The following is an 18,648-nucleotide window of genomic DNA, read 5'->3' as shown; positions in this document are numbered from 1 at the left end:
AGTTACTTAGATTATCTCAACAGAGCTCCCCACATGGTCCTTATATTTCCTTAATTTAAAAATCATCAGATGTCCAGGCGGTGCCTGTGGCTCAAAGGGGAAGGGCACCGGTCCCATATGCCGGAGGTGGCGGGTTCAAACCAAGCCCTGGTCAAAAACCACACACACATACACACACACAAAAATAAATAAAATAAAATCTAAAAAAATAAAAAGAATAAAAGCAAAATGGCAAAAATTAAAAAAAAAATCATCAGATCTCCATTTCTCTGTCTTAAGGGGCTGCTTGGAGTATATTTTTGTGAAGGAAAAATCAGGAGAACTTCTGAATGTTCTTTTAGTGAACCACAGTCAGAAAAGATGGGGATGGAAATCCTGAGTAAATGGACAGGTGCTGCATCTCTAGCAAGTTTAGGTAAAATGGGCCTTGAATGAACATGTGATTTGTAAAGCTTTGGAAGTCCTGTAACATTCTGTGTATAGCCTTTGGAATAGCAAAGCACTATTTTAATAGCTAAAGGTTAATCACTCCTCTTTCAATGATACCATTTTGAGTGAACTCATTTCCTAAAAACCACGAAAGTTTTAGAGGGAGACATTTGGACCATGGAATGGTTCTCTTTCATTCCTCCAACCACTTGCTCTGTACTTTCTTCTGCTGTTTAGATCAAGGGTCAACAGTTTTTCTGGGAAGGGCCAGATAGCAAAGCAGGCTTTGTGGCCATATGGTCTCTGTCTAAGCTACTCCACTCTGCTATTGTAGTGCAAGAGCAGGCTGAGCCAATATGCAAATGAATGGCAGGGCTGTGCACCAACATCACTGTATTACAAAAATAGGCAGCCAACTTGTCATAGCCTACTGACTTCCAGATTAGAACTAGAAATTCTGGGTTCAGTTGTTTTTGTTTTTTATAATAGTATTTATAAAATGTTCATGTACAAAAATATGGGCAGGAAAAAATATTTTCTTCCTCTGAGCTCTGGTCATAAAGGCATTTTAACTTTGTTAAAGTTCAACAAGTTCACATTTATAATTTGTATATTTTTCTTTTTTTTTTGTTTTTTTTTGGCCGGGGCTAGGTTTGAACCCGCCACCTCCGGCATATGGGACCGGTGCCCTACTCCTTGAGCCATAGGCGCCGCCCAATTTGTATATTTTTCTGTATTTGTGCTATATTTCCATTAATAGTTCTTTTAAATATTTTAATACTGCTCTATTTCTTTGATTCCAAACATTTCTATAGGACCACAACCCTAACCAAAGTTATTTTCTAGACATAGTTCTGAAGGCTTTTTATTTCTTTGCTTCCTGGTGTCTTGGCTGGGCTTTACACAAAATTCTCCACGGTCTCTACTGGAAGAGATGCATGACCCTCCAGAGAGCAGCTTTCTTCCTGGCTGTCATGTTTCACCAGAAATTTCACAACTGCCTACCTTCCCACACACTCTCAAAAGGTCCTTACCATGTTTTTCTCTCTTGGGACTTGGAGTAAACACACAATGCCAAGCCATAGAAGAACTCTGCAATGCCCCCTCGGCCCCCACCCCCGACAAAACAATAACAAAAAACAAAAAAGGGCGCAAAAACCCATACTCTGGTGTTTGAGAAATTTCAAATTGGCTGGTGAGATACAGTATGAAATTTTAGCAGAAAATGATTCATCAGAATTTGCCGCACCCTCGGCATCAAGCCGCAGCGAGGTGGCGCTGTCCGCGTTGTAAAACGCATGGGTAGGTGGTCTGTGCTCCTCGGAGCGAAGCCCCCAGCACCCCTAGTATGCGACAGCAGCGCAGAAGTTGCCTAGCATACTTTTTGTTGAACGTAATGACTCACGAGGTGCGGCATAAAAGCCTGAGGAATGCCTGTGAATGAAACCTGTCTGTTCAGTTGAATGCCTGATTGTCCTGAGAGACTAAGAATAAACATAATGACTTACTGATCCATAATTAAACATAGCAAAGAATGCCTGTGGAGACTCAGTGTCTCCAGGGGGAACGGTGCAATAGCACGCCCCTATCATAAATGTCAGTGAATTGAGACAATGCAGGAGCAACAAACAAGATGTTCCATCCAGATATGTGCTTACACCACCCACAGCCACCCACGACTTAAAACTTTCCACACACCTTTACATTTCATATATTTCCTAATACTATAATCACTTACATAACCCACACATATATGAAATCTTTTAATCACATTAGAAGTAAATAATTTGTGAATTATTACTAATACTAGTAGTTATAAAGAAAGAATTTTCACGTTTTAAAACTTTAACCTTTGAAGCATTTACTTAGATAAGGGATAGTGAAAGACACAACTGATAACCAATAACCTTTATTCCCCCTTGCGGGCAGAACCCCTTGCGGGCAAAACCCCTTGCGGGCAGGACATTGTTCAAGTGGGATGGTTGAATACTCACATCTACAAGGTTAGATAATAACTTGTAAGGCTCAGCAAGTTGTAAAAATACCTTTTGTAATTTGTAATGCTTTGTCAAAAATGTATAAATACCAATACAAAAATTCAGTAAAGTACAGCTGCTTTCTTCATCACTCGTGGTGTGTGGCAGTCTGTCATTTTATCCTGCGTCGACCTTTCAGCCAACCTGTACCGTTCGCCCTGAGCACCCTCGGACTGAGGCCCATCGACCGGCGGTCCGCGGCAGCTGGCGCCCTCGAACAGGGACTCGAAGGACAGGTGATCTTTCTTTTTTCTTTCTTTCCTTCTTTTCAGGTTGAAGGCGACTCTCACCAGGGAGCTGCAGTCCCGCCCGTAAAGGCTGACCGGTTAAGTGTGAGCAATCAGCAGGTACCATGGGGCACGCATTGGTTAAGGAAGAACGTATGTTCAGTATCATGCTACAGCGTTTGTTAGTTAAAAATGGGTTCAATGTGTCCCTCAAACGGTTGGAGGAGCTTATACATTTTCTTATTAAGCAAGGTACGGAGGAGCCGTACCAAGACTTTATTTCAAGGCTGGAAGAAGCCATTAACAGAATGCTCCCCCCGTCTGAGGGCACATCACTGTTGCTCAAACAGTTAGAAGCATGCATGGATGCCTCACCAGCTATAGCCCAGGGTATGGCTTATGCTGCAGCAATGCAAGGACAGAAATTCAATGCCTATGTTAAAACTACCTTCAATAAAGGAGGTAAGAGGCCAACAGCTCCTACTAATACTTGCTACAATTGTGGCAAGCCAGGACACATGCAGAAGGACTGTAAACAGTCCCATGCCAATAAGCCGAGGGGGGACCCACCCGGCTTATGCCCTCGTTGTAAGAAGGGGCGACATTGGAGAAATGAATGTAAATCAAAATTTCATAAGGATGGAACCCCCTTGAATGACAAGGGAGACACTGATCCTGAGGATCAGGACGTACAGAGATCAAAAAACTAGCAAAGGGGCATTCTCCCAGCCCAGGCCCCAAGGGAGAGCAGGCTGTAACTTGTAACACACAGCCTTTATCTACTTTAAACCCTCTAGCCCCTGAATTTACTATTCATGACCTCCCACGAGGAACTCCTGGCAGCGCAGGTTTAGATCTTGCCAGCTCTAAAGATGTGATTTTATCTAAATGGGATGGTGTCACTCTCATTCCCACTGGTGTTAAAGGTAAATTATTACCAGGCACCGTTGGCGTCATATTAGGGCGCAGTTCTAATTATACTAAACATTTTGAAGTTGTTCCGGGAGTAATTGACTCAGATACTGAAAACACAATTAAAGTTATGGTGAAAGCCTTGGTAGAGACTACGCAAATTCACAAAGGGCAGAGAATTGCTCAATTACTGTTATTACCATATGTGCCACTTCCTAACTATCATTTGCAAGAGGCAAGAGGGCAAGGACAGTTTGGATCCACTGATCAAGATTGTGTGGCTCTTATTCATGACTTGTATGATTGACCATTTTTAAAAATAAAAATAGAAGGCAGGCCTATTAAAGGATTGATGGACACAGGAGCTGATGTAACTTGTATAGCAACCTCTGACTGGCCAAAGTCTTGGCCGGTTCATAGGACCGGTTCTTCATTGATTGGTTTGGGTTCGGTTTCTGGTGTTATGCGCAGCACATCTTATGTAGCCTGGGAGTACAAAGACAAGAAAGGTTATATTCAACCATATGTGTTGCCCTCTCTACCCTATACCTTGTGGGGCAGAGATCTTTTGCATGTTATGGACATGAAGTTGGTTACTGCTGATCAATTAAATGATCAATGTTTTTCATAGGGGCCACTGCAGAAAACTATGCCTGTAAAATAAAATGGTTAACAGACACTCCTGTGTGGGTTAGTCAGTGGCCCCTAACAACAGAAAAATTACAGGCATTACAAATTTTAGTACAAGAACAATTAGATAAAGGACATTTGGAGGAATCCACTAGTCCGTGGAATACTCCTGTGTTTGTCATTAAGAAAAAATCTGGCAAATGGAGACTTTTACAAGATTTAAGAGCAGTGAATGCCATTATGGAAGACATGGGTGCCCTTCAACCTGGGCTCCCATCTCCTGTAGCAGTACCTGAAAAATAGTCACTTATAATTATTGATTTACAAGACTGCTTTTTTACTATTAACTTACATCCTAATGACTGCCCTTGCTTTGCATTCAGTGTTCCTTCTCTAAACCTACGGGAACCATTTAAAAGATATCAATGGAAAACTTTACCTCAGGGCATGAAGAATAGTCCTACATTGTGCCAGAAATTTGTGGCAGCTGCATTGGCAGCACTACGTGAGCAATTTCCTGATGCTTACATTATTCATTATATGGATGATATTTTATTGGCTCACCCACAGCTATTACAAGTACAATTTATCTTGGAAAGAGCTATAGAGCAACTAACTAAGTTTGGCTTGGTTATTGCCCCAGAAAAAGTTCAAAGAGATAAGCCACTTAGTTACCTGGGGCAGTGGATTCATTCAGATTACATCACACCACAGAAAGTACAAATACGGAGAGATAAGCTACAGACACTAAATGATTATCAAAAGTTATTAGGGGAAATAAATTGGATTCGACCTTTCTTAAAAATTACTACAGGAACTCTTAGCCCTTTGTTTGCTATTTTACAGGGGGACTCAAATCCACGTTCCCCAAGACAATTAACTAAAGAGGCCTTACAGGCTTTAAAAGTTGTTGAACAAGCTTTAACCCAGGCCAGGGTGAAACAAGTCAATTATCAAAACCCATGGTCTTTGCTTGTTTTTTCTACTGAATATACTCCTACAGCCTGCCTATGGCAGGAAGGTATTTTAGAATGGATTCATTTACCACATGTTCAGGCAAAAATTATTGCAGACTATCCGTATTTAATTTCCTTACTCATAGATAAAGGGAGAAAAAGATCTCGTGAATTGTTCGGTAAAGATCCTCATATAATTGTAACTGCTTACAATAAAAATCAAATAGAACAATTGCTTCAAAACAATGAAGATTGGATTTTAGCCTTACAAGGCTACACAGGTCAAATTTTATATCATTATCCAAAGCATCCTTTAATTGAATTTACAAAAACAGTTTCACTTGTGTTTCCGCTTATGTGTTCTAAACAGCCACTACCTGATGCAACAACCTTATTCACAGATGGCTCCTCTACAGGAAGAGCTGTAGTTTTCAGCTCAGGTCTGTCTCCTCTCATTAAGGAAGTAACACAGGCTTCTGCTCAGCAAACAGAATTGTGGGCTCTAATTACTGCCTTTAATAACTTTCAGCAGAAGTTCAATCTATACACAGATTCTAAGTATGTTGCTTCCCTTTTTCCAGCCCTTGAGACTGCTCTTCTAACAGGTACTTCTACTATCTTACCTTTATTAAAGAAGTTACAAATTTTGATTCAACAAAGAAATAATCAGTTTTACATAGGCCACATAAGAGGACACACAAGGTTACCTGGCCCTTTGGCCCAAGGAAATGCCACTGCAGATCTTTTAACACGTACCATAGTGACATCAGTAACAGAAGCTGAGGAAAGTCATGCTTTGCATCATCAAAATGCTAATGCATTAAGAAAAATGTTTCATATTACTAGGGAACAAGCAAGACAAATAGTCTTGAAATGCAAGGCATGTCCTCTTACTCATCATCCTTTAAAATTTGGAGTCAATCCTCGGGGCCTTCGCCCAATGTATTGTGGCAAATGGATGTTACACATGTACCAAGTTTTGGAAAATTAACATATGTACATGTCACTGTGGATACTTTCTCACATTACATCTGTGCCACTGCAAGAACTGGTGAGGCTTATAAGGATGTTGTGCAACACCTGTTTGGCTGCTTTCAGCAGCTAGGTGTCCCTCTTCAATTAAAAACAGATAATGCTCCAGCTTATACCTCACGAGCATTTGAAAAGTTTTGTGTACAATGGAAAATTGGTCATTCTACAGGGATTCCTTACAATCCTCAAGGTCAAGCTATTGTGGAAAGAACTAATCAAGTATTAAAACTACAAATTGAGCGCTTACAAAAGGCTCATAAGTATTTCTCTCCTCATCATATTCTAACTCATGCTTTATTTGTTTTAAATCATTTAAATGTTAATGCTAACAACTTAACGCCGGCATCAATTCACTGGCGGCCACAATCAACAACAGTATTTCCAAAAGTAATGTGGAAGGATTTGTTATCGGGCCAATGGAAGGGCCCCGATATATTAATAACCTCGGGACGAGGCTATGCTTGTATGTTTCCCCAGGATGCCGAATCCCCCATCTGGATTCCGGACCGACTCATCAAACCGGCTCCCCCGGAGGATCAGACACAGAAGACGACGCCTGCGGCGGATGAGGAACCTGACAGAACAGATGAACAAAGTGAAGGTGCTACCGAGACCTCCCAAGATCACGTGGACTCAAGTCAGGACTCTAGTAAAACAAGCTAAACAACTTATTTTAGCACAGAATAATCCTTTAACTCCTACCATGTATTTTATAGCTTTTCTATCTCTTATATCTACTCCTATAGCGGAGGGTGCAGCATATTGGTCATACATTCCTAACCCGCCGCTACTCCACCCAGTGGGTTGGTTAGATCAAGATCCTGTTAAAATTCTCACTAATAACTCCATCCGGCTGGGAGGCTTGCAAGACTCAGAGTCTAGAAGCCATGCTGCGGCGTTAATTAACTTCACTGGTAAAACCGATTCAATACCTATTTGCTTTACCCTGAGAGGCAAAGCACCTCCTTTTTGTTTACCTACAAGCTATAGAGTGTTCTTAACTGATGCTCCAGATCCTAATAATGCAGAAAGGCGTTATGTTTGGGAATATGAGTTACAAACTATTGGGACATCTAATTATAATGAAACTTGCTTAGCAGTGAACTGGCTGCCTATTCCTAATTGTAAAGAAAAATATAGAGATAAAAATCAATTCTGGGAATCATCTTTAACTAAAACACCTACTTGGCTTTCTTGTGGATTCCCAGATGCAGTCAATAAACATTTTCCTGTAAATTCAGAAACAATCATTTGGGATTATTCACGTACTTCTTGTGATAATCATGTGTGGAATTATAGAAAATTCCACAAGTATAGATGGTCTGGTGCCCCTCAACCTATACGACGATGGTTTACACCTGGTTTAGTTGAACCCATATGGGTGGCACAAGGTCAGAATAAAACTCAAATACATTATGACTTATTTAGACTTGTCGCTGCATCAAACTTAATATTAGAGAAGAAACCTGACATGACCAAACCTGCAGCAATATCAGTAAGAGTTTGTGTTGGATATCCATATGCTTTACTTTTAGCTCCTAATAAATACTTAACTATTACTCAGTTGAAGAATTCTTATCATATAACTTGTACTGCATGTAAGGTAACTAATTGTCTCACTTCTACTGATTTGTTTAATGAAAGACTGTTTAATTCTGTGTTAATTGTTAAAAGACCCTCGTATGTAATGTTACCTGTAGATTTACAAGATGATCCATGGTATGATAACTCTGCCTTACAAGTTTTACATACTGTTAATGAATTAATTAAACCTAAAAGATTTATAGCAACATTAATTTTAGGAATCTTAGCTTTAATTTCCATAGTTACTACGTTTGCAGTAGCTACTACTGCCTTGGTGAAGGAGGTACACACTGCACATTTTGTGAATTCTTTAAGTAGCAATATTACATTAGCCTTAATGACACAAGCCAGTATAGATAATAAACTTGAAGCAAAATTAAATATCTTAGAAGAAGTAGTACTAGCTTTAGAACAAGATATAAAGTTCATACAACATAAACTACAGACTAAGTGTCACTCAGCTTTTCAAGCCATCTGTGTTACACCTTTACCTTACAATCTTTCTACATCATGGGAAAAAACAAAGGCACATTTACAGGGTGTGTGGAAGGACAATGACATAACTCATGAAAGACATCACAGCTATAAGTGAAGCTCATCTACCTACCACATCTCTGGATGCATTGGCACAATCACTGACTGATAATTTCAAAGCTTTAAATCCCTTAACCTGGATTCAGTACATTGTGTTTATAGCTATTATTGGATGCTTGATATTCTGTGTTGTTTTACTGTTACCATGTCTCCTTCGTTGTGTGTTTTCCTCCATAAAGGCTGTTCGCCAAGACCTCTTTGAATTACGCTTCACAAACAAAAAAGGGGGAACTGCCGCACCCTCGGCATCAAGCCGCAGCGAGGTGGCGCTGTCCGCGTTGTAAAACGCATGGGTAGGTGGTCTGTGCTCCTCGGAGCGAAGCCCCCAGCACCCCTAGTATGCGACAGCAGCGCAGAAGTTGCCTAGCATACTTTTTGTTGAACGTAATGACTCACGAGGTGCGGCATAAAAGCCTGAGGAATGCCTGTGAATGAAACCTGTCTGTTCAGTTGAATGCCTGATTGTCCTGAGAGACTAAGAATAAACATAATGACTTACTGATCCATAATTAAACATAGCAAAGAATGCCTGTGGAGACTCAGTGTCTCCAGGGGGAACGGTGCAATAGCACGCCCCTATCATAAATGTCAGTGAATTGAGACAATGCAGGAGCAACAAACAAGATGTTCCATCCAGATATGTGCTTACACAACCCACAGCCATCCACGACTTAAAACTTTCCACATACCTTTACATTTCATATATTTCCTAATACTATAATCACTTACATAACCCACACATATATGAAATCTTTTAATCACATTAGAAGTAAATAATTTGTGAATTATTACTAATACTAGTAGTTATAAAGAAAGAATTTTCACGTTTTAAAACTTTAACCTTTGAAGCATTTACTTAGATAAGGGATAGTGAAAGACACAACTGATAACCAATAACCTTTATTCCCCCTTGCGGGCAGAACCCCTTGCGGGCAAAACCCCTTGCGGGCAGGACATTGTTCAAGTGGGATGGTTGAATACTCACATCTACAAGGTTAGATAATAACTTGTAAGGCTCAGCAAGTTGTAAAAATACCTTTTGTAATTTGTAATGCTTTGTCAAAAATGTATAAATGCCAATACAAAAATTCAGTAAAGTACAGCTGCTTTCTTCATCACTCGTGGTGTGTGGCAGTCTGTCATTTTATCCTGCGTCGACCTTTCAGCCAACCTGTACCGTTCGCCCTGAGCACCCTCGGACTGAGGCCCATCGACCGGCGGTCCGCGGCAAGAATTTTATTTTTAGGAGAAGAAAGAAGCTCTTTAATGCCACATATTATACCCGGGCCTGATACTGTTTAAAATTTTTACCTTCCCCCCTTTTTTTTTTTGTGGTTTTTGGCCGGGGCTGGGTTTGAACCCCGAGTGTTCTGGCATATGGGACTGGCACCCTACTCCTTGAGCCACAGGCACCGCCTACCTTCCTTAATTTGAATCTGAGTATGTTTTAGCTAGAAGAGTAGATATGCATCATTTTCAAAATCTGCTGTTAACATTTTTAGAAATTGAAACAGAAGATTTATTTTATTTTATTCTATTCTATTTGATTGTATTTTATTGAGACAAAGTCTCACTATGTTGCCCCCAGTAGAATGTCATGATGTCATAGCTCACAGCAACCTCAAACTCTTAGGCTCAAGCGATTCTCTTGCCTCGGGCTCCCTAGTAGCTGGGACTACAGGCATCTGCCACCACACCCATCTACTTCTTATTTTTGTTTAGTAGGCCTGGGCCAGGTGTGGGCTTTGCCCTAACCAGGCCAAAACAAGATTTTAGAGCTTTTGTTTTAGTCACCTTGAAGAAAACAGAGTAGCATGTATCAAAATCTTAAGACGTGTACATACCACTTATTTCTAAAATTCATTTTTAGGAATTTATCACCCCCTAATCAGAGAATTGTTCCTAGATGTTGTGCAGTGATAGCTATCAAAGATAGAGTAGGGAGATGTTGGGAATAACACAAACATCCAAAAACTGAGGCTTATTTAGGTAAATTAGAGCCTATTCCTGTATTGGACGGCAGCAGCATCTCCTCCCGGGGGTGATGTGGTGCCCCTGTGTCTACTCACACATTGGTCCTGTATTTCCTCACCTGTCAGGACTCCAGATTTGCAATAACTCTAAAGCCAAAATCAGGCAGATTTTGGACCCATGTATTCTGACCAAGCTATACCTCTTAGTATTAGACTCCTATGAAATAATCTCATATACTTGTTATCTATTTAAGATACATGCAGCGTCATGTGGGACATCTAACCTTGCAAGGTATTGTCTGTTAATTGACAGGTACCTGAGTTTTCAAATAACTGCTCCAACTTTTCACAATATAATGATGTGATGTATACAATTCCAGTCAGTCTCTTGAGTTTTCATTACCCCGTTTTTGTTGAGAGTAATCAGTGTTTCTGGAAAACTTAGATTATCTAAATTATTAGTAAATCCGTCATAACACAGGGAGACAGTAAACAAGGATAATCAGTTCCAGAGTAAGGGTGTTTGGTAAGAATAAATAATTTTTCTCTTTCATTATGGAAGGAGCCCATATAATGAGCCTCCTACCAGGTAATCGATATCTTTGTATTCTGAGAATCCTTTCAAATATCTTTTCTTCAAAGATCATCAGTCCTCCAATTTTCCTCCTTCCAGCCAAACCATTAAATACTCTCCATAAATCTATTTAGATTCAGGCTATTTGGATGTGAGATGCTTTCAAACCTTTGTCATCTGCGGGAATGTCTCTTCTACGTTTGCTACGGTTTGAATGCTCTTGTCCCCTCCAAAGCTCACACTGAAATTTGATCCCAATACAACAGAGTTGCGAGGTGGGGCCTAATGGAAGGTGTTTAGATCATGAAGGCTCCACCTTCATGGATAAATTAATGCCACTATAGAAGGGGGTTATGGGAGTAAGTTCCCTGTCTTCCGCTCTCCTGCCTCTGGAGGACATAGCAAGGAGACACAATCTTGGAACCAGAGACTTAATCTGCTGGTACCTTGATCTTGGACTTCCAAGACTCCAGAACTGTGAGCGAATAAATTCCTTTCCTTTGTTAATTACACAGCCTCAGGTATTCTATTATAGCAGTACAAAATAGACTGAGACAATGTTCCATCAGAGAGAATAGAGTCTACAAAGCAATAATGCCATTGGGATCTTTTTCATTCAAGTCAACAAATGTTTACTGACTTACTACTCTATGCACAGAAATTCAGACTGTAGCATGTGTATCTTGCAGTCACATTGAAATCTTTCCTCCTTGGTATTTTTGTTTGTTTGTTTGTTGCAGTTTTTGGCCAGGGCTGGGCCTGAACCTGCCATCTCCGGTATATGGGGCCAGCGCCCCACTCCTTGAGGCACCGGCACCACCCACCTCCTTGGTATTTTTTAATAGGTTGCAGTGTATGACAGCAAGAAGGCAGTTTCAGGGACAGGCGTAATGGGTTGTGAACCACTTGCTCAATAGACTTCCTGAAACCTGGTTTGACAAATACAATTTGCTTTCAAAGCCATGTGGTCAGATAGTGCTAGTTTATAACGTATTCCTTGAGTTGGATGAGCAATTATTTTGTGGTTACATGTTTATTATCTTCCAAGGTCTAGCAGGAAGCCAAGATATTCAGTAAAAGGATAATATCAGCAAGAGGCATATTTTTGCTTTACACTATTGTGCTTTGCCTGTAATTTTGCCATAAGCTCCATCTCTTCTGACCCATTACAGATTCTTTGACCATCATTGGATCTAGCAGATCAAAAAGATCAAGAAGCAAATTTGCTGTTACTATTTCCTGACCCAGCTGGATAAGATTTTCTTATGCTAGGTCTGGCTTAAAGCTGTAGGACTTTCAGAGATATGGGTAAATGATTCCAGGCAGCAAACTCAAGTGTAGTAAATATTGCCTCCAAAAATTGAAGGGACTCATTTGCAATAGAAGAAATAGATTTGATATCCCAACATGTACCAGACCACTGGACCCCCAGAAAATGTTCTGAAGTGTTCCCTGTGTTTTCATGGCCTTTATCTTCCTCTAGCATATATGATCCTACAACAGAATTGAAAGTACTTGTTCCTGCTTGCCTTTCAAGTGTTAATCTCCTATTATTGACAATGAAATGAGAACGCTAATATGGCTGTTATTTGAGTTATGTGAAGAAAGAATAATGGCTTCGATAAAAGATAAATAATTTCATTAGGTATCTGTTAAAGTCTTGTTTGAATAAAGAAAGAAGTTTGTGTGGGGAGGGGTTGGGATATTGAAGTTCTTGGAATCTTTTGTATATTTCAATACATTTATATTATGTATTATTGGAATTATTCTCTTTCTTTTTCCAGATCTTAAGTTTATCAGAAGGAGGACCTATAAATTCAGTTACATAATTAGGGACATCTGGTTCTAAATTTCAGTTTAGTTTTTTAAGTACCCTGGAGTACAGGAAATACTATTAAGGCAATCATAGGAAATTGCCAGATTTTTTTTTTTTTTTTTTGTAGAGACAGAGTCTCACTGTACTGCCCTCGGGTAGAGTGCCGTGGCATCACACGGCTCACAGCAACCTCTAACTCTTGGGCTTACACGATTTTATTGCCTCGGCCTCCCGAGCAGCTGGGACTACAGGCGCCGGCCACAACGCCCGGCTATTGTTTTTGTTGTTGTTGCAGTTTGGCCGGGGCTGGGTTTGAACCCGCCACCCTCGGCATATGGGGCTGGCGCCCTACTCACTGAGCCACAGGCATCGCCCGGAAATTGCCAGATTTTTGGCTGTCTTCAGGGATAATTTAAGGATTCGAGATTGTTATTCCCTTGGTATAATCTTTCTAGTTCTGTTATATTTAGACAAAACTCTGGCTTTGACTTCTTACCCTTCTGCCTGTTCTGTGGAAAGTTCACCATGGTACCCTAAGGCAGTGCCCTTAGAGATCATGTTATTTCAGTTAACAAAAAGCTATAATTTAATTAGTTGTTTTGCCACCTTAGGCTCTGTGAACCAGCAGAGTCTCATACCTGGTTTTTCCTACCGTTAACCTCCAAGTAACTAGATAATGAAACCCAAATTCCCCTTGTGCTGTTGCCCACAACCCAGGCATTAGTCACACTTTGTGTGTCTCTTAACTCCTTAATTGCAAACAACAGAAAATGACTTTAGATATCTGATATGTAAATAAATTTATTGTAAATCTATCTGTAGCTCACAAAGCTGATGGTAAAATTGAAGAACTGAGCTTTTTTTTTTCTAAGTTTTTAAATTGTTACACATACATATGTTTATTAGGTTTCCATTTTTTTGCCTTCACAAAATTAAAAAGGCTTAAAATTTAATAACAATAACAATGTTTAAGATAAGGACTAGAAACAAAAAAGAGAGGTTTTTAAAAAAAGTAGATGAGCTAAAAAATCTAGCTTTATGCCCAACAACCATCTAGCCATTCTGTCTGTGCCGTATACCACAACCACAGCCACATACTGCAGCCCTCTGAGGACTCAGCCACCAGAAATCTCATCTGACAGTATATATGTCTTCAAATTTCTCATGATTAAAAGTTCCAAACAGGAGCCTCAGACAGTGGCCATGCACCTGCACCTGCACCAGCTGAATGAAAGAATGTGACCTCTACTTTTTGGTTTTCATAGTGGGAGAAAACGTCAGGGTTCATGATGAGTCACGTGAAAGGGAATGCTAGTGCTCCCATCCTAGAAAAGGGCTGGGAAGTACCCTCAGATAAAAACACAGTGATTTATTCTACCAACCTGTGGATATTTTGTGATGATGAAATAAGGAAATATATATAACAAAACTCTAAATGCTGTATATGTCACAGAAAAAGAGCTAAAAATTTATTTAATTGTTAGTATCATTAATAGTTGGAAAGGTCAAGAGCATTTGAAATTTTAAACTGTGGTTATAGCTCAGAGTAATAGAGTGTGTAAAAATCACACTGATTATTGGGAATATAGCAGGTGTCAAACGAAGGCCAATAAAGTTAAAAACAACAGCAATAACAACTCAAAACAAAAACCAATGGAAGTTAATTAAAGGGTGTCCATAAGGTCTGTCAGCTATTTAAAATAGTTGTAACTTTATAAATATCTGTCATTTGACTCCACTGGATTTCTTTTTATGGGGACATTTGAAAACTAATGTTTGTTCAAGCAAATCTTGATCTTTAGATGATTTGCAAGCTAGGATAACTGGTATTACTGAAAATCAGCTTGAAAATGTTTTCTCAGAACTACAGAATCATATTCTTTGTATTAGTAATTATGGTTGACATGTTGAAAAATAACAAGAACAATAAAAACTGTAAGTGTTTTTCCTTTCTAATTATTTTTACAGATTCTATCACATTTTAAACTGCACACGAACTTTATGGACACCCTGCATTTTCCTGGTCAAGAGAACCCACAACAGTGAAGAAATTTACTCATCAGGTTACAGGAAGGAAGAGTCAATGTATTTTTCAGGTCTAATATCCCTTATGCAAAAATCTCAAGACCAGAAATGTTTTCATATTTCAGATTGTTCAGATTTTGGAATATTTTTGTTTTTTTTTACATTTTTTTTGAAATCAGTTTTGTGGCATTTTATTCATATTGAGATGTAGCAATGCCTATTTCTTAAAATTTCTGAATTGAATATCTATGTTAAAATCTATACATTATGCAAAAAACAAAATGAATTCTATATTGTATAGACATGTATTAGCAGTTTCAGTGTTCTAGTCTATGGCCTCCTGGCTTCAACTAACTTTTTTTTTAATTAAATCATATCTGTGTACATTAATGCAGTCATGGGGCACCATGCACTGGTTTTATACACAATTTGAAATATTTTCATCAAACTGGTTAACATAGCCTTCCTGGCATTTTCTTAGTTATTGTGTTAAGACATTTATAGTCTACATTTACTAAGTTTCACATGTACCCTTGTAAGATGCACCATAGGTGTTGTCCCACCAATTACCCTCCCTCTACTCATTCTTTAACCTCCCCTATCCTCCCTTTCCCCATATTTTTAGGTTATAATTGGGTTATAGCTTTCATATTTTTAAATACAAAAGAAGATACTTAGGGGATGGGCCGAAATCCAAAATTCACCAATGTTTCATATACATCTTATGCGCATAGTCTAAAGGGAATTTTGTACACTATGTTTTTTTTTTTTGTGGTTTTTGGCCGGGGCTGGGTTTGAACCCGCCACCTCCGGCATATGAGACTGGCGCCCTACTCACTGAGCCACAGGCGCCGCCCTGTACACTATTTTAAATAATTTTGCACATGAGACAAAGTTTGTGTACATGAACCATCAGAAAGCAAAGCTGTCGTCATCTCAGGCACCCATGAGGACAAAATGTGGTTATCTGGCATCACCATCATTTCTGGCCCTGAATTTATTTATATGCTACCGGTAAGTGTCATTTCCTTATACTTAATACACACATAAGTACATAACAACAACAAAAAAGAGACATGCCATTAAGACAGTGAAAAAACAATGTGTTTGAGGTAACTAAGCAGCACACTTAACATCACTAGAATACCTGTATCAGCTGACACACAGTGGCAGGAAACATGAGGCTTTGTGATGCTGTGTGCACGTTGTATTATTATTATTTTTTGGGGTGAGAAGAAATATCAGCAGAATGTGAGGCTCTAGGCAGCGGGTCTTCTGGGGATGAGGAAGTATTCTCCTTGGTGGCTTTTATTTATTAATTAAATTAGGGACAGAGTCTCACTCTGTTGCCCACACTCGAGTGCAGTGGCATTCTCATCGGTCACAGCAACCTCAAACTCCTGGGCTCCAGCGATCCTACTGCTTTGGCCTTCCAGAGCTTTGGGATTCTAGGAATGAGGCATGGTCTGCAGCCACTGGGTGGCTTTTTAAAATGTTTCCTCCAAAGTCATCTGCCTCAATAACACTGTGTTTTGTTTTTCTGTCTTAAAAAGTTTTTTTTTTAATTTTATAACCACATGATTTCTTTTCCTGTTACAAATGCACACTGCTTTAGTCCTTCAATCAGACCATCATACATATATATTGTGGATAGGTATTTTTTCTGGAATTGTCAAATTCATTGCCATTTTTACAATGATCACCTTAATTTAGAATCATTTCGGCTATTTCATCATTGGTCAGTGAATGAACAACTAGATCCTAAAGATGGATGTTAAAAACTTTGATACCCACTTCTTCTGGCTTTACTAATGGACTCCAAAGGTATGTATTTTTGCATCTGTGGAGAGGGCAGACATCTTTTTTTTTTTCTTACTTGACATATACAATCCTTTAAAGTCACCACCATGTTCATCATTATTACGGGACATAGTTGCAGGCTTGCACAACTGCGTCTTTAGTCACAGACCACGTGTTGGCAACAGCATATAAAGCATCCATGGTAAACGCCTTTTGAAAACCCTCCACACCCAGGCCTATGTTCACTGCTGCTAGCATGCTATTCAAGAAAGTGTTTATATATTTTCTCTTCCTAGACCTAAGCATAACCTGCACACGTGACTGAATTAATAAAGTCACTCCTGGGGGAGAGAATATGACATAAACATTATTTTTGTTGAGAATTTCAGCTGTAGGATAACCAGAACACTTGTAACGAAATAACAACATCTTGTGGTTGTCATCTAGTCCAGCTTCCCTGTAGTGACCATGAGCACTGGTACAAAGTGTTTGTAAAATCGATCAGAAGAGGTGTCCCCGGTGATCCATGCCTTTTTGCTAACATAATAACAGACTGATAAGAAATTCATGCCTTGAAAACAGTGGCAATGTGAACTTTCGCCTTTCACAGCAATTTTGCACTTACACATACTTGCTGCATCAGCACACCCCAGCACAGGGAATCTGTCCATGGCATCCTTAATTCTCAGAGGGGTTGTGTCATTAGTTGTAGTCTGGCTCTTTCTGGAGCAATAATGAAGATGGTGTTTCATCAGCATTGCAGACTTATTCTGGCATCAGATTTTCAACAGCAATGACTATGGCAACCTCATCAGTAAATTTTTCTGCCACTTCACAAAGATCAGCAAGTCCTTTGTTACCACAATCTTTAAAAATGTAATGCTCTGCTTTTTCTTAAGTTCAGGCTGCTCATCTGCAATCAGCTCATCGAATAGTCACAGTTCCCTCTGATTTTCAGTTCGTCGTGATAGATCTTTGCTTATTTCAGATCCACAGCCCATTCAGTGCCAGGTGTTTGCTCTGATACTGATGGATGCACTTTTTCAATACAGAAGGAGATCTTCATTGTGGCCCTTGTGTGGTGTTTTTCTATATTTCATTAATTTCTGTTCATCGCTTGCAGTGGGCATTCCAACACCATACTCTTTGAGGTGTCTTACGTCATCGTCCAGCTTCTCCAACAGCTTCGTTTTCTATGCAATGGTAAGCATAAATGCTTGCTCTTCCAGTTAGTTACCCATAAGGGTATCTGCAGCCCTTTTTGACATTTTCAACCATATCTTTATATTACAAAGCAAAGAATAAGCAAAAAAACACAGCGAGTGATGCAAGTAGGTATTGACCCCATGTGGGGCATTATGGGGATCGTGGTCTACACATGTGCCATTTTCTGATCCTTTGTGGCCATGCTTGCATGGGGGAATCTGGGCACATATGAAACAGATACATCATAGCAGAAGATGTGCTGAAGAAAACATGTGGTGTGCACCTGTATTTTGACTGCAACTCGTCACATGAGGTCAAGTGTGGAATTGTCCCTTGTGGCACCATAGTAGCACTGAAAAAGTTTTCGATTTTGAAAGATTTCAGATTTGGGCTTTTAGATTAGGGATGCTCAATTTGTATGGCAACTGGCTCTTTAGATAGGGAGGCAGGGATCCATAGGTTTATTCAAAATTAATTGAAACGAGTCCCAGTATTCATTGGTCCGAAAAGATCCACCAAGAATCTGGGGTGAAAGAGAGGCTGAGTTCATGGCTCTTTAACAGCTTTATCTAGTTAGAATCATTGAACAGCACAGTTTTTGTATCTCCTTGGTAGATACAGAGGTAAGTGAAAAATCTTTCCTTATTACGGTGGGAAATTTCCTGCTATCTGCTAACCTATGGTTTATTTTCTGTCTGCTTTAGAAGTTCATTTGTTACTGGGATGGTATTTGGGATACTGAGCTCCAGAAAAGTAAGTCTGTGGAATAACTCAGTGTCAGGAGGGCTCTATCTTCTCTCCTAATCTTTCCCTACATCAAACTATAAGCCAAAGAGTGGGAGAATACTGTGTGG

Source organism: Nycticebus coucang, chromosome 6, assembly GCF_027406575.1.
Source record: "Nycticebus coucang isolate mNycCou1 chromosome 6, mNycCou1.pri, whole genome shotgun sequence".
In the NCBI taxonomy this organism is placed as follows: domain Eukaryota; kingdom Metazoa; phylum Chordata; class Mammalia; order Primates; family Lorisidae; genus Nycticebus; species Nycticebus coucang.
Note: the sequence above shows the minus strand (reverse complement) of the source record.